Raw genomic sequence first — 22,928 nt, forward strand, 5'->3', positions numbered from 1 at the left:
CGGCCGGCCTCCCTCGCCCACCGCGCCGCCTCTCGCCCGCCCTCAACGCCGCCGCCCGCCGTTGCCCGCCGCCCCCTCTCGCCCACGTACAGAGAGCTAGCGAGATCGTGGAGAGAGAGAGAGAACTTTTTTTGTTCTTTTTAATTTTAACTAGTTAATTAGTTTAATAAAAACGGTAAAATAACTTAACAAAAAACGTATAACCGTAAAATTTGATAACCGTATAACCGTAAAATAACTTAACAAAAACGGTAAAATAACTTAACAAAAAACGTATAACCGTAAAATAACTTAATTAACAAAAAACGTATAACTTAACAAATAACCGTAAAATTTGATAATTAACAAAAAAAATGTATATACGGAGAGGGGGCGGCGAGGGGGGCGGCGATGCGTGCGGTGTTTTTTTTAGGGATCGAAAGGGGGCGGCGAGGGTTATACATGTGTGTTGTCCTCGCCTCCCTCTCCGTGACGCCGTCGTCTGCCGCCCCGTCTCGCGCTCTACCGCGACACCCTCTCCCACCCCTTCCTCGCCCCCTCCTTTTGCCACCGCCCTTTCGCCACCGCCACCGCCACCGCCCCCCTTCTTCACTTAATTAATTTGTTTTTACTACATGTTTTCAGGACTGACATAATGGCGGACGATAGAGCTGACCCGATTATGGACAACTATGATCCGGACGGTGAAGCACATATGTTCGGCATCATAAACGGCGATATTCTATATGTGCCGACCGGACAAGAAGAAGATGATATCTCTTCTTATATGAACCTTGACAGTGAAGATGAAGGGCGCCGTCAGCAAGATGATGCCGAACAAACGTCGATAAACGACGATCTTCAAATGGAAGTAGCAACCACCTCCGGCGCCGAGGTATATATATACATTGAGCCTCTGGTGATACAAACTAACTGATTTGAATAAATATGTGTGGACTAACGCGCGCGACTCTCTTTCTTATTTTAGCCCTCGGCCGGATCGTCGAAACAATCGAGTACGTCGTCAAAGCGTGGCGCAACCAAGACGATGAAACAAGGAGAAACATGCACCATCGAGGTTGTCGACAGTGCAACCGGCAGGCCGCTGGAGCCCCGCAAGAACGCCACCAAGTTTGTCAACCAATGCGGAGCCATTGTTAGAGACAACGTCTCGATCACCGTCCAGGAGTGGAATAAGCCAAAGAAGGCACGAATTGCTGGTTTCACTTTTGTCGATAAGAGAACAAAAAAAGATTGCTTCAAGAAGCTTATGGAACATTTCGTTCTACCTCTGGAATACAACAAATTCGATGAGGAGGGTAACAAGATTGAGGAAAACAAGGAGAGGAGGAGGCTAGTCAAACAGTTCGCTCTTCATAAGATGGCCGACGCATTCCGGAAATTCAAGCAAAATCTAGCCCATGACTTTGTCAAGCAGAACAAGACTCCGGATTTCAAAGGACAATATGAGAAACTGAAACATGATTGGCTAGAATTTGTGAAGCAAAAGAAATCGGAGCAGTTCATTCAAATATCAAAAAAAATAAGGAAAATGCGGCTAAGAAGGAGTACAATCATATTATGGGGCCAGGAGGGTATCGCCTTTGGGAGCCTAGGTGGGAGAAGATGGAGAACGAGCTGAGGGCGCGAGGAATCCGTCCAGGTACGGAGGGATGGGACCCAAGGGCCAAAAGCTGGTGGTACGGGCATGGGGGAACGCTGAACCCGGAGACAGGGGAGTGTGTTTACCGGGGCAAAATAATTAAACCCACCCAAGCCCTTATTGACGCAATGAGGGATGCTCAAGAGGGGAAGATCAAGTTCAACAGAGAGAACGACGCGCTGACAAAAGCCCTCGGGAATCCTGAACACGGAGGACGTGTACGAGGCATGGGGCACATTCCGTGGAAAATAGGGTTCCCCCAGAACGATGACCCGTACGGTTACAGAAGCCAGAAGAGAAAGATGGATCGGGAAGCAGATGTTGTGGCGCGGTTGGCATCGGAAATGGATGTGATGAAGAAAACCGTGAGTGTACTAGTAGCCGAAAGAGATGCAGCTCGGGCGCAGCATGAAGATCATCCAGCGGATCTCAGAAGCCAGCAGCGGAGAAGTAGTGTGGCTTCCACGGAGGCCCCACCGGCTGGTGCAGATGCACCGACGATCGAAATTACTGCACCGGAGCCTCTGGTGGTCGAAATTACTGCACCGGAGCCTCTGGTGGTCGAAATTACTGCACCGGAGCCTCCTCGCTACCCCGTGGACGATATAAAGGAGATGAAAGAATGTCATCTGTATTATCCTATCGGGAACATGTCCATGAAGGTAGCCATCGGCAGTGCTTTACCATGTTTACCTGGAGCACTCCACCACAACAACCCCATTCAAGATGGCTATGCTCGTGTCACGGTGGAGGACATAGTCCAAGGGTTTGAGGACCTGGAGATTGACATTGCTACACCTGAAGGGGAGAAAAGACTTGGAGATGTCAAGCGCCATTTCATTCTATGGCAAAAGAAGTTTATCAAGTTTCCAGGCGAGGCGCCAAGGACAACAAGTCCACCCCCCTACGGTGGTGGCGGTTCACCTACACCTCCGTCACGTCAGCCGACGCCCCCCAGTCCACAACGTCCGGTGGGTGATCAGACGCCGCCCCCCAGTCCTCGTCCGGCGGGTGATTAGACGCTGCCCCCCAATCCACCTCCGGTAAAGAAGCAGAAGAAGTCTTGGATTATTAACCCGGACCCTTATGTACCTAAGACCACAAAGGTACCGGAGCCATCACTGAAGCCTCTCCCCACAAGGCCTTGGGAACGTAGTGCCGAGGAAACTGCCGCGGCCGCGGCTGCTGATCATAAGAAATGGAAGGCGGACTACAAGAAGAAAAGAGAGCCCGAGCCCAAGCCAGTATTTTCTGATGAGCAAAACAAGTGGGCTAAGTCATTTTTGAGCACACCGTCCCAAGCCGCAAAGAATCTGCCTGACGACTATGCACGTGAACTTCGTAGGCAGGCACTCATGTTGAAGGAGAAGAAAGAGCGGGCGGAGAACCATGAGAACAAAGCCTTGGAGGAGGCCGAGAAAACGGAATTAGAAAGTAAAAAAAGCGGGAAACAAGTTGCCCAGCTCGGGGAACAAAGTAAACAATCGATTGCCCCGCTTATAGTGAAAGCCGCCGGTCCGGATGACCCCGATATCATAGCAGCTGCAGCAGCACATGGATTGACTGTAACGAGTGCCAGAGAACAAGCGGCCAACTTAGGTATTACTCTTCGTGAACTGTTAGGCCTTGATGAGGCGCCAGTGAAGGAGGTAGTAATTACATATGTGAAGAATGGGCCTCTCGTCGAGCCTGCGCAGGAAGAGGATCTACCTCCACAAATGAAAGGTCTGCTGAAATGGTACAAGGGTTACATAAAAAATAAAAACGCCAAAGAATATATTTATGCGGAAGTTAGATATGAGCATCACTTCAAACATTACTATGTACAAATTCATCTGAGTGAATTGTTCCAGCTTTTCAATCTGCGCGAGCTCGACAAATCTATCATCAGTTACTATGTTCTGTAAGTGATTTATTTCTACCCCATCTCGTTCATATTGCCTGCACTATATATATGTCCTAACTATATTGTTGTGTCCGCTATTATACATGCAGAATGAAGATTAAGGAATGCAGAGTAAGGAACATCCATGATGTTGGGTTCATTGACCCACACATCGTTAATGGATATGTGTTGGAGCATCACCCCGCCGACATGGAGGCAGACCTGTGGCAGTTTCTTACAAAGTAGGAACTCAAAAGTGATATTCTATTTCCTTACCATTTTGGGTGAGTGTTTCTGTCTTGAGCACATTCTCTTTTATTTACTCCATGCATGGTATGTGGCCGGCTAATCGATGAGTTATGCATGACGTACTGTGCATGCATCGTGTCCGCAGGTTCCACTGGATTCTGCTAGTAATTAAAGTTGACACCTCAGAATGTCTCGTCCACGACTCTCTGAATAAGGATCCAAAGCTTTGGGGCGACATGAGAAGAATGTTGCAGAAGTAATTATTTTCATTCATTTGCGCTCTATATCGATCGGCCTATTTTGTTCATTTCCTAATATCAAGTAACTAATAACTCTCTTGTTCATTTAATTTTCTTTGCCTCTTAGGGTTTGGAGACGGTTCGTAGATACAAAGGTCGGTGAATTCAAAAAAGAGCTAGAATTCAAAAGGTCAAAGGCTAAGAATGGTGAGGATATTCAGCCAGCGGGGACCAATCTATGTGCATACTATGTCTGTGAGATGATCCGGAGATACACCTCTGAGCGGGTTCCGAGTGATACCAATGCTCAGAGGAATAACCTTCGGATGATGCTTAGTCCAGAAGCTCGCTTCCGACCACTTCAAGAGGAACTAGCTGGATGGTTCAGGAGGGAAGTCCTCCATCCTAAAGGAGAACACCATTACGAGGACGTAGAACTTTATATGCATTAAATTATGTATGGAAACTTGTTCAAAATTGTATATGGTCATCCGATGATATTGAATATATATTGTATATTCCTCTTGAATTCTTTTTGGTTCTAATTTCAAATTTGTTTGAAATTGTACATTCATATGCATGTATGTAGTACCGTAGAATATGTGAAACTCCTTCAAAATTAAAATAAAGCACAAAAGAAATAAAACAATACAAAGTAAACAGAAAACAGGTTTACGGGGGGCTAAAACCCTAAACCTGCGGCGGCCTTTAGTCACGGTTGGCTAGAAGAACCGCGACTAAAGGTCCTCCGCCCCGACGGCCGCCTGGCGCCCACGTGGACGGGCCTTTAGTCGCGGTTCTTAAGCAACCGCGACTAAAGGGTGGGGCCTTTAGTCGCGCCCGTTCGGTCGCGGTTGCGCAACCGCGACTAATGGCAGTTGCGAACCGCGACCAAAGGCCCTTTTTCCACCAGTGTGTATTGTGCAACTTTAATACTGAATGATGCAAAAAAATTCAAAACTAATTTTTAGAGTTGCATGATCCAACTTTCTATGAGGTTGCAACCTAACAACCATGGCAACCTATTGTGCAATTAGTCTACTGCCGGGGCCAACTACCTAGTAGTCGATGTGCAAAACCTCATCCCTACCAGTGGATATGTAGTTTTTCAATCTTGGCACACCCTTCCCAGTTCCCCTACCAGTGGTATGTGCAACTTAGTTTGTTGTTCACGCCAACTGCCTATTAGTCGATATGCAACTCCTTCCCCTCCCTACTTGTGGATACGTATTAGTTTTAGTTGGCGGGGGCAACAGACGGAGTTGCACATAGTCTGCTAGGCAGTTGGCCGGGGCAACATACGAAGTTGCACATCTCACATGCCAGGATAGATGGATGGTGAAAACTCCACATTAATGAGGGGAGTGAAAAGTTGCATATAGACAGGGTGCTAAAGTTGCACATCCCACTAGTAGCGGATGGTGTGGATCGGGTGCTAGCTAGGAAACTACACATCCACGAGGGATACAAGAGAAAGTTGCACATCACTGTTAGATAGTTGGCCATCGCAGCATATGAAGTCGCACATCTACTGCTAGGCAGTTGGCCGATGCCGTAAATAGTGAAAGCACATCCACAGGTAGGAGGAAAGTTGCACATCAACTACTAGACAGTTGGCCTCGGTAAGAGATGAAGTTGCACATCTCACTCAAGTGGGTAGTTTGGGGGTGGAGGTGCCATCCGTAAAAACTGCACGTCCACAGGATAGGTGCAAAGTTGCACATCCACTGCTAGATGGTTACACAAAACAGGTACTGAAATTGCACAATTTTTTTTATCGAAACTACCAATGCGAGATCTAGTTTCGAAGAGCACATCACAAGGATTTTAACGGTGGAAATGGACCTTAATTCGGATTCGTGGTTTAAAAGTTATGGCTTTTCAAAATTCATAAATTGTGAATTAAATGCTAGATAGTCATCCACGCCATGAAGAAAAAAAGCCACAACCGAATGCATGCGGATCATTTAATACACTATTGGTAAGTTGTTTCCATTTAGCCAATTGGGACCCCCATAAAAATATTTCCTAATCAGATGGGGGAGTCAAATACTTTTCAAAAAGGTCCGGCTGCTGGGAAGCGCTAGCAAGCCAACAACTGTTCGCTAGACGCGTCCAAGTTTCTGTTGTGTGTTCGAGACCTAGAATCTGCACGTTTTGTTTAATTTTCACTCTCACCTGACAGGTGGAACCCACTATTCATAGAGGTGAAGAAAATCGCACCTCTCCCACGCCAAGAGGGTTTCTTTGTGAAAAAATATATTTTGAGGGTGTTTCTAGAAAAAACAAGTCACACCCCCCTTCTCTTAGTCCAGTAGCTGACAGCGGGTCCCACGCGCCTAGTCAGCGCCGATTATGTACGCAAAAATGAGATAAGCATTATAGTTGCACATCAAAGCCAAGTTTTTGCACCACTTTGATGTATGCCATAATTTCTAGCACGAAAATGACCGTTTGCGCCAAGTTCTAGCACCACCAATGTAATTGACTCTTATGTCTAACTACGAGCACCTCAAGGGCTTGCGGGTGCATGGGTGCCTTGACGGTAGCGACATGTGATGTGAGCCTTGCAGATGTAATATGCCTCCAAATGAGTGCTCTGTTCTTCGAGATGGTCGGTTATTTTAATTCAAATCTTTTTAGGTTTCTGAAAATCTCACAAAAAAGGGGAAGTCGCTTGTCAAGGAATGACCCTGACGCCTAGCAGATTTCTTAATCGAACCATTTTCTTGAAACGTGGCCACATATGTTGGAGCATGGCAACAAGTTTTTGTGGCATCCAAATCGATTCAACAGCGCAACCTATGTATTTAGTGTTGTCCTTGCTTGATTTGATAGAGTGGAACAAAACATAGCATTGTTAGTTGGTCAATTACAAGCTTATATGTATGCCGACAATTATATCCGCAAAGGGAAAATAGTGGCTGAACGCGGGTGCACGAAAACATATCAAAACATTTTGAAAAAATCTGAAACTTTGTGAGAATGATTGTGAACAAATGTTATAGATGCTTGCAAAGATTGGTGGTCAAATGACATCCTGGAGCTCTGTAATTTTTTTACTCAAACACTGCACATATATTTTGAGTAATTTTGTATTTTTTTTTGTACAGAGCTCCTCGAATATCATTTGACCACCAAACTGTGCAAGCACCTCTAAAATTTGTTCATGATCTTTCCCACAAAGTTTCAGATTTTTTTCGAAATGTGTTGTTGTACTTTCGTGCGGGGGTACACCAAAACTACTCTCATCGGCAAAAACAAAATTCTAACCAGAAGTATGCAATGATGATGATGCATAGACCCCTTACTTGATACTCCCTCCGATTTATATTAATTGTCACTGATTTAGTACAACTCGTCAAAAAATATGGTTTGGAGGGAGTAGTTATGTTTCAGTTTCCTTACTGGTAGTAGATAATGTCGCTTTAGATTATATAGGTTATGTTTTAGATTTGTTAAGAACTGCACGGGAATTGTTGGATGCCATAAAACATACATGTCTACTGTAGTAATAAATGAGATCTGTACTACATTTAGTTAAATGGTATACATGAACCCGTAAGTTAGTCCCTAGCCACATAAATCACATTGTTTTGTCATGTTCTAAAACAAAATAGAACAAGAGTTACATTACTTGAGTTTGAAACAAAATTAGATTGGCACTCCTCGTCGCTTTCTCCCTGGCAAAGAACTACCTTCATGTGTGTCCTGGACACAACTTCTAACAAAATGAGCAAATGAGTTATGAGGTGGTATCCTTGATTCCCATGAAATTAGAATAAAATCTTTTTTGGGTATAACACTAGGATCTGCTAGAAGTTCCCCTAGTGTCACACTTGGTGATTCTTCCTTGATAGAAACATTAGCAGTATAACTTGTCATGGTAAGTGGATGTGAAGCAAAATCTGTTATGTCCACTGGATGGCCTTGTTCTATAAGCTTGCTTGGGTGCGCACCATACATGGAGAGGTTTCTTCTAATGTGTCTTAGCCCCTTGTCCAGTATGCAACGCCAAAAGTGAACATTGAGGTTCCTTCTCAACACATCGGCAAACATATTTGCTGCAAGGAGTGAACTATGTGTATTGTGCAACTCCTTGGCAAACTCATCAGCTAGCTGTACTAGCCGTGGATGTTCAGTGTGGTATACACTCCCGAATGCCAGTGTGTTGAAAAGGTAGCTCAACTCGTCATAGGACAGAGCACTTAGGAAAATAGGCTGCACCGATCCAAGCCGGGATAATCTTTTAAGTTTACTTATGATTATGATCTTGCTTCCTCTGCTGATTCTTATGAGAAATGAATGAAACTTTTTCCAATCATCATCACCTACATTAGAAGTTAACTCAATAACTACCAACATCGTCCCAAACATGTTCCCTCCATGGTTAAGTATGGTCAGAGGTTGTCTCCATTTAAGTTCAAAATAGAGGAGAAGCGTGAGCGAACCCTTTCTTCGCCACAAGCATGAGCAAGCAATGTTTTCTTTCCAACTCCAACACCACCTATGACCAGAAGAACTGCTAGTGCATGATCACCAGGAGGGCTGTTCTGCTCCAACAAGAAGCTCAAGAGCTTTTGCTTTTCAGCGTGTCGGCCAAACATGAAGTTGCTAGTGTAAAGATAAACATCATATACCCTATGAGACAGGCGCTCGCATCCAGCCAGAAGCACAACATATTCTGCCATGTTAGCAACAACAATTTCTAAGCCTTCCAAAGCACCATCTGACTCGAGGCGCATGGCCCTGTCATCCTTCTTACTTCTTGTTCGAGAACGCTTGAAAGGAATGGATAGATACGAGCTGCTACTAGATGAGTCGTTGATGCTAACCTCATCAAAGCCTGCACTGTCTTGGAGTGTTTGGTACCTCAAGGTGTCCAGCACGCGGTATCCTTTGTACATGGCCTCCGAGAGCATCTTTAGCTGCAACAACATCCCAGAATTTGTTATGTACCGCGCATCTGCCTCCTCGACGATGATGCTGACTCTCATCAGGAGGTGTTGCAATCTCCCCACCAGCTTTTCCTCTGATTGTGCATCGCTCAAGGGTGAGTAGTACTTGTTCTTCAGGAAGGAGATGAAACGGCTCACTAGTTCACCCGTGACTACAAATATGGCAACCTCCATGGCAAGCAAGAAGAGCAACCGATGAGGGGAGCTACTGGTCTATCTCTGTGGAGTCTGGACAAATTAACTAGCATTTGTCTAGTCTTTCATAGTTTCACACACAATAGAAAACTCCCTAAACTAATAATTGCAATGAGTTCAAGGGTGGGTGGCAAAAGACTGCTAACATGTACCCTTAAACTACCCCATGTAATACACAAGTTGGGCTCCTAGTAAAAACATGTGAGAATGACAAGCCTACTGCCCAAGTGACATCGAAACATTGACTTGTATTTTTAATATTCACAGTAGGTAGGTCCAAATTAATATGGTGCCATACTAACCTGTTTTTGCAATTGGAGATCACGACATCATTATTTCTTTAATCATATTCCTGGAAGATGTTTGAATCCAGGTTGAGAAGACAGAGGCTACCGTTGTGTACAATATTCTCATACAATCAATATACATATCACTGATTTTACACAACAGCAAAATACTTGAAGTTACTTCTTGAGTAATCAATTTTTGAGAAGATATGCTACCAATTTGTTGGATAAATTCCCTCCTTTTGGTTCTGCAGAACCCAATCCGTATGTCTGCATGTGGTTTACTTCTTGAGTAATCAAATCTTTTACTTCATGGCTCGAAACTGTTGCACCATCGGCGTTCTTCATGGCGCGATCCGGCATCTATTGATGGACAAACCTGATGTTGCTCTCCACAATGGTAAACCTGTTGTGGTTCTGAATAACTAATAATTTACTAAATGTGTTCGAACTACAACATGGATTTCTTTCCAGTTCAAAAGTAGGACTTACCTTTCTAACCGAAATTGCTTTGCAACTGTTGTATATCTGCTCCCATAACAAATTTGAACAAGTCAGATGATGATTCGTAGACCTTTTCTTGTTAATTTAATTTATATTTCATTAGTTAGCCACCTTATTAATACTAGCTAGATCTATTGACTATTAGTACCAACTACCAACTACCACTTTAGATGATGTTATCTATGGCCGTGTGAACATACCTGTTGCTCATGTATCAGCAAATACAACAAGAGTTTGTATTACACGAGTTCCCAAACAATATTAGATTGGCACTCACTGGTAGAAAAAACGACCTTACGTTCACCTCGTTAGTCCTGGTTCAATTACGGCCCGGTACTAATGTGACCATTAGTCCCGGTTTCAACGGCTAGGCATTAGTCCCGGTTCGTGGTGTACCTATAGTCCCGATTTGTGTCACAAACTGGCACTAAAGGGGTGGTGGCAGGCTGGCGTCAGGCCAGGGCCCCATGAGCCCCTTTAGTCCCGGTTTGTGACACGAACCGGGACTATAGGTTATACCTTCAGTCCCGGTTGTAGCCCCCCACCGGGACTAAAGGGGTCTAACCTTTTAGTCCCGGTTGGTGGCTCCAACCCGGACTAAAGGGGTTCTGCAATTTTCAAACTCTACCCCCCCCCCCTATTGCCTTTTCAGTTTTGAAAAAATAACAAAAGAAAATGATAAAACTTCAAAACTTTAAATGTTTCAAGATGTAGTTATGTTACTACATCTACTAGTTAGGGAAATTTAAAAACATAAATTTTGACATGTTTTGCAAAAAAGTGTTATGAAAAAATAAAACGACTATAACTTTTGCATATGATGTCGGAAAAAACGTATAATATATCAAAATGTTCAGCACGAAAAGCCGGTTCCGATTTCGATGGCCGTAGGCCGTTTTGAAAATTTGAAGAATCCTCAAATTCAGAAAGGAAAAAAAATCTATGCTCAAATTTCATTTTTTTTAATTTTGGTCAAATCTGGTCAAACTACTTATTCAAGAAATATTAGTGTTACTAAATAATTATTTCAGTTTTTTTGAATCTTGGTCAAACTTTGGTCAAACTACTTATTCAAGAAATATTAGTGTTACTAAATAATTATTGTTTTTTAGAATAATAGTTTCAAACTCAAACAGTGAAACGTGTGAATTCATGCTCAAGCTAAACTCCTAAGGGTTAATAGGATTGACAGGTTACTATTGTCAGGAAAACAACAAGTGCAGACTTGGAAACTAGGGGGAATACAATTCAGAAGTTAAGAGTGCTCAGGCTGGAGTAGTGAGAGGATTGGTGATCGGCCGGGAAGTTAGACGTTTGGAATGAGTGCTCCACACTTGAGCAGTGATGATGGGTGATTAGAGATCAAATAATTCAGAAATTTGAAAATTGGAAGAAAAAAATCATTTATTTTTTTGAAAAATATCAAAAAAATCAAAAAGATTCCTTTAGTCCCGGTTGGTGACGGTGATGGTGAAGTGATCTCCGCAGGGCTTCGCCTAAGCACTATGAAAATATGACCAGGGGTGTAAACGGTGGAGGGGGCGCCGCACACGGCTAGGCAATTGTCTGGTGTGTGCTAGGCGCCCCCCTCCCACATATATATAGGTGGGAGGGAGGGAGGAGCAGCCATAGGAGGCACCCAAGTAGGAGGAATCCTACTTGGAGTCCCTCCCAAGCCACGTGCCGCCCTGCCATATATAAGTGAGAGGGAAGGAAAGAGGGGGGAGGGAAGGAAGTGGGAATCCTAATCCACACTTTCCTTTCCCTTCTCCCCTTTCCTTCTCTTCCTTAGGCCGGCCCATATGGGGGGCGCACCAGCCCCTTGTGGCTAGCGTGTTTCCCCTCTTGGCCCATAAGGCCCATATCTTTTGCCGGGGGTGCCCGGAACACCTTTCGGTGACCCGATAAGTACTTGGTACTGCCCGAAACAATTCTGGTGTCCGAATACCATCGTCCTATATATCAATATTTACCTCTCGGTCATTTTGAGAATCCTCGTCATGTATGTGATCTCATCCAGGACTCCGAACAACATTCGGTCACCAAATCACCTAACTCATATAATACTATATCATCATCGAATGTTAAGCTGCGGAGCCTACGGGTTCGAGAACTATGTAGAAATGACCGAGACACCTCTCCGGTCAATAACCAATAGCGGAACCTGGATGCCCATATTGGCTCCTACATATTCTACGAAGATATTTATCGGTCGAACCGTTATGACAACATATGTAATTCCCTTTGTCCATCGGTATGTTACTTGCCCGAGATTCGATCGTCCGTATCTTCACCTAGTTCAATCTTGTTACCAGGAAGTGTATTTACTCATTACATAATACATCATCTCGTGACTAACTCCTTAGTCGTTTGCTTGCAAGCTTATCATGTGTATTACTGAGAGGGCCCAAAGATACCTCTCCGATACTTGGAGTGACAAATCCTAATCTCGATCTATGCCAACTCAACAAACACCTTCGGAGATACCTGTAGATCATCTTTATAATCACCTAGTTAAGTTGTGACTTTGATAGCACACAAGGTATTCCTCCGGTATCTGGGAGTTGCATAATCTCATAGTCGAAGGAATATGTATTTGACATGAAGAAAGCAATAGCAATAAAACTGAACGATCATTATGCTAAGCTAACAGATGGTCTTGTCCATCACATCATTCTCCTAATGTTTTGATCCCATTATCAAATGACAACACATGTCTATGGTAAGGAAACCTTAACCATCTTTGATCAACGAGCTAGTCTAGTAGAGGCATACTAGGGACACGGTATTTGTTTATGTATTCGCACATGTATTTAAGTTTTCAATCAATACAATTCTAGCATGAATAATAAACCTTTATCATGAATAAGGAAATATAAAATAACAACTTTATTATTGCCTCTAGGGCATATTTCCTTCAGTCTCCCACTTGCACTAGAGTCAATAATCTAGATTACATTGTAATGATTCTAACACCCATGGAGTCTTGGTGCTGATCATGTTTTGCTCGCGGAAGAGGCTTATTCAATGGGTTTGGTACATGCAGATTCATATGTATCTTGCAAATTTATGTGTCTCCATCCTTGACTTGTTCACGAATGGAGTTGAAGCATCTCTTGATGTGTTTGGTTCTCTTGTGAAACATAGATTCCTTTGCCAAGGCAGTTGCTCTAGTGTTGTTAGAAAAGATTTTCATTGGACCCGATGCACTAGGTATTACGCCCAGATCGGATATGAATTCCTTCATCCAAACTCCTTCATTTGATGCTTCCGAAGCATCTATGTACTCCGCTTCACACGTAGATCCCGCCACGACGCTCTGCTTGGAACTGCACCAACTGACAGCTCCACCATTCAATATAAATACATATCCGGTTTGTGACTTAGAGTCATCCGGGTCAGTGTCAAAGCTAGCGTCGACGTAACCATTTACGCCGAGCTCTTTATCACCTCCATAAATGAGAAACATACCCTTGGTCCTTTTCGGTTACTTTAGGATGTTCTTGACCGCTATCTATTGATCTACTCCTAGATTACTTTGGTACCTCCCTACCAAACCTATGGCAAGGCACACATCAGGTCTGGTACACAACATAGCATACATGATAGAACCTATGGTTGAGGCATAGGGAATGACTTTCATTTTCTCTGTATTTTCTGCAGTGGTCGGGAATTGAGTCTAACTCAACTTCACGCCTTGTAACACAGGCAAGAACCCTTTCTTTGAGTGATCCATTTTGAACTTCTTCAAAACTTTATCAAGGTATGTGCTTTGTGAAAGTCCTATTAAGCGTCTCGATCTATCCTTATAGATCTTGATGCCCAATATATAAGTAGCTTCGCTGAGGTCTTTCATTGGAAAATTCTTATTCACGTATCCTTTTATGCTATCCAGAAATTCTATATCATTTCCAATCAACAATTTGTCATCCACATATAATATTAGAAAAGCTACAGAGCTCCCACTCACTTTCTTGTAAATATAGGCTTCACCGTAAGTCTGTATAAAACCATATGCTTTGATCACCTCATCAAAGCGTATATTCCAACTCCGAGATGCTTGCACCAGTCCATAGATGGATCGCTGGAGCTTGCACACTTTATCAGCACCTTTAGGATCGACAAAACCTTCTGGTTGCATCATATACAACTCTTCTTTAAGAAATCCATTAAGGAATGCAGTTTTGACGTCCATTTGCCAGATTTCGTAATCATAAAATGTGGCAATTGGTAACATTATTCGGACAGACTTAAGCATCGCTACGGGTGAGAAAGTCTCATCGTAGTCAACCCCTTGAAATTATTGAAAACCTTTTGCCACAAGTCGATCTTTGTAGATAGTAACATTACCATCAGTGTTAGTCTTCTTCTTGTAGATCCATTTATTCTCAATGGCTTGCCGATCATCGGGCAAATCCACCAAAGTCCATACTTTGTTCTCGTACATGGATCCTATCTCAGATTTCTTGGCCTCAAGCCATCTGTTGGAATCTGGGCTCATCATAGCTTCTTCATAGTTTGTAGGTTCTCCATGGTCTAGTAACATGACTTCCAGGACAGGATTATCGTACCACTCTGGTGCAGATCATGCTTTGGTCGACCTACAAGGTTCAGTGGTAACTTGATCTGAAGTTTCATGATCATTATCATTTGCTTCCTCTCTAGTTGGTGTAGGCATCACGGGGACGATTTTCTGTGATATGCTAATTTCCAATTTGAGAGAAGGTACAATTACCTCATCAAGTTCTACCTTCCTCCCACTCACTTCTTTCAAGAGAAACTCCTTCTCTAGAAATGACCCATTCTTAGCAACAAAGATCTTGCCTTCGGATCTGTGGTAGAAGGTGTACCCAATAGTTTCCTTAGGATATTCTATGAAGATGCACTTCTCCGATTTGGGTTCGAACTTATCAGGTTGAAGCCTTTTGAAATAAGTGTCGCAACCCCAAACTTTAAGAAATGACAGCTTAGGTTTCTTGCAAAACCATGGTTCATACGGTGTCGTCTCAACGGATTTAGACGGTGACCTATTTAATGTGAATGCAGTTGTCTCTAATGCATAAGCCCAAAATGATAGTGGTAAATCGGTAAGAGACATCATAGAACGCACCATATCCAATAAAGTACGATTATGACGTTCGGACACATCATTACGCTGTGGTGTTCTAGGTGGCGTGAGTTGTGAAACTATTCCACATTGTTTTAAATGAAGGACAAACTCGTAACTCAAATATTCGCCTCTACGATCAGATCGTAACTTTATTTTCTTGTTACGATGATTCTCCACTTCGCTCTAAAATTCTTTGAACTTTTCAAATGTTTTAGACTTGTGTTTCATTAAGTAGATATACCCATATCTGCTCAAATCATCTGTGAAGGTCAGAAAATAATGATACCCACTGCGTGCCTCAACACTCATCGGACCACATACATCAATATGTATTATATCCAATAAGTCATCAGCTCGCTACATTGTTCCGGAGAACGGAGTTTTAGTCATCTTGCCCATGAGGCATGGTTTGCAAGTATCAAATGATTCATAATCAAGTGATTCCAAAAGTCCATCTGCATGGAGTTTCTTCATGCGCTTCACACCAATATGACCAAAACGGCAGTGCCACAAGTATGTTGCACTACTAATATCGAGATTCAATAAACCATTTGCATTGGGTGTATGACCATAGAAGGTTTTATTCATGTAAACAGAACAACAATTATTCTCCGACTTAAATGAATAACCGTATTGCAATAAACATGATCCAATCATATTAATGCTCAACGCAAACATCAAATAACATTTACTTAAGTTTAACACTAATCCCGAAGGTTGACGGAGTATGTGATGGTGATCTTATCAACCTTGGAATCACTTCCAACACACATCGTCACCTCGCCCTTAACTACTCTCTGTTCATTTTGCAACTCATGTTTCGAGTTACTAATCTTAGCAACTGAACCTGTAACAAATACCCATGGGCTACTATGAACACTAGTAAAGTACACATCAATAACATGTATATCAAATATACCTTTGTTCCCTTTGCCATCTTTCTTATCCGCCAAGTATTTGGGGCAGTTCCGCTATTAGTGACCATTCCCTTTGCAGTAGAAGCACTCAGTTTCAGGCTTAGTTCCAGCTTTGAGCTTCTTCACGGTAGTGCCAACTTGCTTGCCATTCTTCTTGCAGTTCCCTTTCTTTCCATTGCCCTTTTTCTTGAAACTAGTGGTCTTGTTAACAATCAACACTTGATGCTTTTTCTTGATTTCTACCTTCGCTGATTTCAGCATCGCGAAGAGCTCAGGATTCATGTTCATCATCCCTTGCATATTATAGTTCATCACGAAGTTCTAGTAGCTTGGTGATAGTGACTAGAGAATTCTGTCAATCACTATATTATCTAGAAGATTTACTTCCACTTGATTCAAGCAATTGTAGTACTGATAACCCACAAGTATAGGGGATCGCAACAGTTTTCGAGGGTAGAGTGTTCAACCCAAATTTATAGATTCGACACAAGGGGAGCCAAAGAATATATGTAAGTATTAGAAGCTGAGTTGTCATTTCAACCACACCTGGAGATTAATTATCTGTAGCAAAGTGATCAGCAGCAAAGTAGTATGATAGTTTTAATAGTAGTGACAGCAGCAATAGTAACGGTAATAGTGATAGCAGTATTTTTGTAGCAAGTGCAATAGTAATGATAGCAGTAGTAACTTAGCAATAACAATATAGGATAAATTCGTAGGCATTGGATCGGTGATTTGTTGGATGATATTCATCATGTGACAGTCATAACCTAGGACAATTCGGCACTAGCTCAAGTTCATAAATATAATGTAGGCATGTATTTCGTAAATAGTCATACGTGCTTATGAAAAGAACTTACATGACATCTTTTGTCCTACCCTCCCATGGCAGCGGAGTCCAATTGGAAACTAAGGTATATTAAGGCCTCCTTTTAATAGAGAACCGGAACAAAGCATTAACACACGGTGAATACATGAACTCCTCAAACTACGGTCATTGCCGGGAGTGGTCCCCACTATTATCACTCCGAGGTTGCCGGATCATAACATGTAGTAGGTGACTATAACTTGCAAGATCGGATCTAGAACATGGATATAATAGTGATAACTTAAAAGGTTCAGATCTGAAATCATGGCACAAGATCAATCTCAGAACATAGTGGATACTAGGGATCAAGCCCTAACAAAACTAACTCGATTACATGATGAATCTCACCCAACTCCTCACCGACCAGCGATCCTATGAAGGATTACTCACTCCCGATGGGGAGCATCATGGAATTGGCGATGGAGAAGGGCTGGTGATGACGAACAACGAAGATCCCCCTCTCTAGAGCCTCGAACGGACTCCATATCTGGCCTCCCTATGAAGAACGGGAGGTGACGACGGCTTCGTCTCATGGATAGCGATAATTCTTTCTCACTATTTTTTTGAAAAATAGGATTCTATAGCGTCAGTTTCAGGGTCTGCGGGGCCACCGGGTGGGGACAACCCACCTGGGCGCGCCTGGGGGGGCTGGCGCGCCCTGGTGGGTTGTGCCCACCCAGGTGCCCCCCTCAGGTGTCTCCTGGCTCCAGAAATTCTGATTTATTGAATAAAAAATCCTCGCAAAGTTTTGTTCCATTCTGAGAACTTTTATTTCTGCAGAAAAACAACACCATGGTAGTTTTGCTGAAAAAAGCGTCATTCCGGGGTTAGTTTCATTCATATCAGCAAATTAGATTCCAAAACAAGAGGAAAAGCGTTAGGAAAAGTAGATACATTGGAGACGTATCAACTCCCCAAGCGTAATCCTTTGCTTGTCCTCAAGCCATTCAGTTGATAAACTGAAAGTGAGAAAGAAAAACTTTTATGAACTCTTTTGTTCTTGTTTGCATAAACAAGCTTAAACAACACCCAGGTTTTCAACCAACATTATAACTAACCATGCCGACAATAACTCCTAAAAAAATATTAACTCATATCCATGACATAATCAGCTAGCGAGCAATAATAAGACATCTCAAACACCAACATGTTGTCAAAACAATCATGATATAATATGACAATAGTGGTATCTCGCTAGCCCTTTCTGAGACCGCAAAACATAAATGCAGAGCACCTCCAAAGTCCGAGCAGCGACTAAACATTGTAAATCATGGTAGAAAAGATCCCGTAATGATGCACCCAACATTAGCTACACACAATGCATCAGCATGACAGTAGTGCTCTCAGGTTCTGCACTTATTTTAGAAGGTGATGACACAACATAAAAGTAAATAGATAGTCCCTTCGCACAGGGAAGCAGTGATTTGCAGAGGTTCCAGAGCTCAAGTTTTTAAAACAGAGGTAAATGATATTTTGAGACATATGCACCCTTCTTGTTTACTTCACGACCATCAGTTATCAATATCTTCCACGCTAAGCACGCTAGTGGCGGTTCCCAAACGATAAAAGTAAAGGTTTACTCCTCCTCCACCAAGAATCACACTCCACGACTTGTCCGAAACAACGGGTGTTGTCCATACCAACAACAGTCCCGGGGGAGTTTTGTTTAATTATTTGCATTTTGAGTTTGGGACTGGGAATCCCTATTACCGCCCTTTTCTCGTGCGATGGCGAGTGAATAAACACTCGACCTGAGAATAACCCACTTAGCATGGAAGATACTGACTACCTCATGTCATTCCATGAACGATCCAGGCACACAAAAAGGATGTTTTTTGAAGTTTTTAGAGGTGGCACATGTAAATTTACTTAGGACGGCAGGGTAATACCGCATATAGGTAGGTATGGTGGACATTATGCGTAAGTAAGATTGGACACTAGCATGAGTATGATATGAACACCATGAACATAAATATCATAGAGGCTATGTTGGTTTTGATTCAACTACATGCATGAACATGTGCCAAGTCAAGCCACTCGAACATTTAGAGGAGCATACCATATCATCATACTACATCCCAATCATTTTAACGCAATGTTGATATCCAAGATAATCATTATCCACTCCTAGCTACTTATGCATGACATGAGAAACTATAATCTCTAATTGTCATTGCAAACATGTTTAATCATAATGGGCTGAATCATGGATACTAGGTTAAACATATTTACACAAATAGAACAAGTCGAGTACATACCCGTTTCTCTTTGCCACGGCCAGTTCATCGAATATTGTCATTATTGCCTTTCACTTGCACGATCGAACGATGTGAAAATAATAATAGTGCAAGAGTGCCGTGGACTAAGCTGGAATCTGCAAATATTTTATTCAACAGGAGAAGACAAGGTAATATGGGTTTAATTATTATTATTAGATCAACAATTATTCATATGAGAACCACTCAACATTTTCATCATTGTCTTCTCCTCGGTAAGACTCGAATAAAAAGAAAAGAAGTTCAGAGAAACACATTGAAATATTTTTAGAGTTTTTGGTTTTCTTGAACAAGCAAATAAAAGGGAAAAGCAAAAACAAAAAAAATTATTTACACGGGAAAGCTCCCAACAAGCAGAAGAATAACAAGGAAATCTTTTTGGGTTTTCTTTTTAGTACTACAACTAAGCATGCATAGAAAGTAAACTAACTACAACTATTTTTTTTGTTTTTCTAAGGTTTTTCAAACACATGAGAAAAAAGCGAGAAAATAAAATTAAGCATGGATGATACAATGAAAAAGTGTGAACACCGACAAATGGAATGAGATGTGTAAACATGAATGTAATGTCGGTGGGAAACACGTACTCTGCCAAGCTTAGGCTTTTGGCCTAACTTGGCAAGCAGTCAGTAGCCTGGATAGAAGTCGGGGTGCTGAGGAGCAGGCATCCACGCATACCACTGCTGAGGTTCCTCCTCTGCTGCATCCTGGTCGTTCCTATAAGCAATGATGTCCGCATGCATAATCCTATATCCGCCCCTGGCAACAGGATCGAACAAAGCAAGAGTAGACAATCGAATAATATCACGAGTTTTCACACTAAAAACCAGGTTATATGGAGTAGGGCTTTTAGGAGAATCAATATCAGTAAACTGGTGGTGATCCATGGCAGCACGGTCTAAATAGACCCTGGTCAGAGGGTAATCATGAAGGCGTATCTCAACATTAAAGTGGGTCGTCGAACGAGTAGCGTAAATACCGCCATGTATTTTGCACTTGGACTTATTAAGGTGAAGGCGACGAGCCATGATAACTCCTAGGCTATAAGTGTTGTCGTCGTGAAGTGCGCGACGGAAGACAGCAAAGTCTGGTGCGCTGAGCGCACCTACTTTTTCTCTAGCAAGCAAACACTTAGCGATGAATAAAGCAAAATAATACAAGGCAGGAAAATGTATGCTAGTGGCAGTGACACCAGACGGGGATATGAATGTCCCCAACAATAAGCATCTCATATTTCTTTTTAACAATAGGTGGAGGTATTTGAAACTTCCAATAGTGATTGTTGTAGACTTTTCAATAACATTAATACCATTCACTTGGAATTGTTTCTTCGGAAAGTGCACCATATGCTCATTACCATTGATATGAAAAGTGACCTAGCTTTTATAGCAATCAATAACATCCCCTGCAGTATTCAAGAAGGGTCTACCAAGGAAAATCAACATGTTGTCGTCCTCGGTAGGGATGTAAATGGATTGGATCGGATCGGATAATGCCTTTACCATATCATTTACCATATTTTTTTGTCAGATTCGGAGCGGAGCGGATATTGATCGGATTTGGATTTGAATGCGTATTATATCGGACTACGGATTTGGGGCGGATTCAGAACGGACTCGGACCGGAAATGGACAAAAATATCGGGTGATATGTGCAAATAAACATGAACTTATTTCTACTTTGCAAACAATATGAAAACATGTTTTTATCCAACCACATTACACTAGAGAGTGGCCATACCAATATCGTAGCAATAAACAGTACTGGTCGTACTTAAGAAATACTTAATCCAAAGGTTTGTTGAAGTTCTTATTTATTATAAAAGGAAATTAGTCGATCAAGTAGAAGTCCATAACACATCCTTGACTTCTCAACGTGGTGTTTCAACCAATCCGCTTGCAACATCGTGTGAGAGTGATAGAAGATATTTAGATGCCGCACTTGACAATCAAAAAAATAATTTATAATTAGTTGTGTTCAACTAAGTAGTTCAAACACACGCACATTAATTCCGAGGTAGTGAGGTGTATGTGTCCACATGATTTAATATGCAAATTTTTAGTGCGTATATATATAGAGAGAAGAGAAACATGAGGCATCACATATTATATGCACATACTATATGCATGTATTGATGTATGCGCACAACATGCATGTACTTATGGCTTTTATATCTTGTTTGCTTTCTCACGTGCAACAAACACTAGCATGAGAGTATGCATGAATAATTAAATTATATTAGTAAAATCTGATCGGTAACTAGCAACGCACATATTCAAGGAACAAGTAGGTCATATATTAGTAAAATTAATCTATATGTGCAGAAAACATAGAAGCTAGGTAAGTATATACTAATATACATTAGCGAATTGCTGGTATAACTGCATACCTAAAGTTCTTGCTCCTGAAGTAGTTGATCAGCCACTTATTCAATATCCATTCCTTGATTGTCCTATGTCCCAGCAGCATGGAAATTTGTGAACAAAAATGTCGCTTTACACAAATATAATACCAATAATGATCAAGAGGTAATTAGACATACCTGCTATTTCTCTATGCATCTTAATATGGTTCAAGAAGACTGATGTCCCATTCTTGCTATTTCTCTTTGTTTCATAAGTGCAGTACTTGCATTTGGCCCATGCTTTCTTAATTTTCTGTCCATTTGTCACCACCGTCTTGTAAGTTTTAACAAAATGGTCCCAACATTCAGATGTGATCTTCTTTGGTTTCTTCCTTGCAGGCTCATCTACTATTGCATCCTCATTCTCACCCTCCAGATCAATCACTTCATTGCAACTTGATTGTCGCTGCCCAAATTCAGAGGCTCTTCATTTTGACTTCCAGCAGGGGGTGATACAACCATACTTTGGACTACATTTGCACTTGTTCTTGTAGATGTAGACCTTTTCCCCGATATCTTTCTCACAAAATCTAAAAAGAATACAATGCATAAGTAATCAGTCACTTTTTACTGATCAAAGGAATGAATATATTAGAAGCTGCAGCAAGTAAGACATTAAACAACATATATTCATAGTGTTTAAGTTTGCCTACAACTCAAGCCAACTTGCACATATGCCAGAATGTTTTTCGATCCTGCTGAGTTGAACCAGCTGGGTGCGGTTGTGGACCCAGCTGTCGGCCTCTCCACGTACACTCCCCTTCAGATGCATGTCGGTCATTGACCATGTTGATCAGGCCACGCCGAGAGCACCAGGGCGGTGGACGACGGCGAGGCCTAGGAAGGGAACGACCCGGAGGCAGGGAAGACTCGGCAGTTGTTTCCCACACGAAGGGTTGTACGACTGTACGAGGGTTTACTGGTTCGTCTGCCGTTGTCGGAGAATAACAGCAGGTGTGGGTGAGTAGAGGGATGGCTAGGCCAGCGATGGGAGTACGGTGGGGCGGTGAGGCCTGCGCGGCAGCACAGCCGGCCGCGGGGAGGAGGGAGCAGGCAGTCCCGCCGGCGCTTGTTTGAGCGGCTGGAGCAGGAAGAGCAGAGATGGAAGAAGCACGACGGTCGTTGGATGGACATCCAACAGTCACTGCTTGTGTGTCAACCTTTTTTTAGGAAAGCCTCAAATCTGTGGAAAATAGCATACAGCCCATCTGTCATTATTTCTAATAATTTACAGCCCATTTGCTAATTCTTAAGATTTTTTTTGGAGCCCATATTTTTTTGTTAGCATTACAGCCCACATTGTGGCCACGGTTAAAAAATTATACGAAATTTTGCATATTTCGCTGCGGTCCGAACTGTTTTTAATCCCGAAATTTTGACTCACATTCAAACTG

General features: G+C 42.3%; 1 pseudogene; it reads right to left on the reverse strand.

The window, feature by feature from the left end:
* Positions 1 to 7,669: 7,669 nt before the first annotated feature.
* LOC123039629 (uncharacterized) lies at positions 7,670 to 9,147 on the reverse strand (annotated as a pseudogene).
* Positions 9,148 to 22,928: the final 13,781 nt, after the last annotated feature.

The sequence above is a fragment of the Triticum aestivum genome, chromosome 2B, assembly GCF_018294505.1.
Source record: "Triticum aestivum cultivar Chinese Spring chromosome 2B, IWGSC CS RefSeq v2.1, whole genome shotgun sequence".
In the NCBI taxonomy this organism is placed as follows: Eukaryota; Viridiplantae; Streptophyta; class Magnoliopsida; order Poales; family Poaceae; genus Triticum; species Triticum aestivum.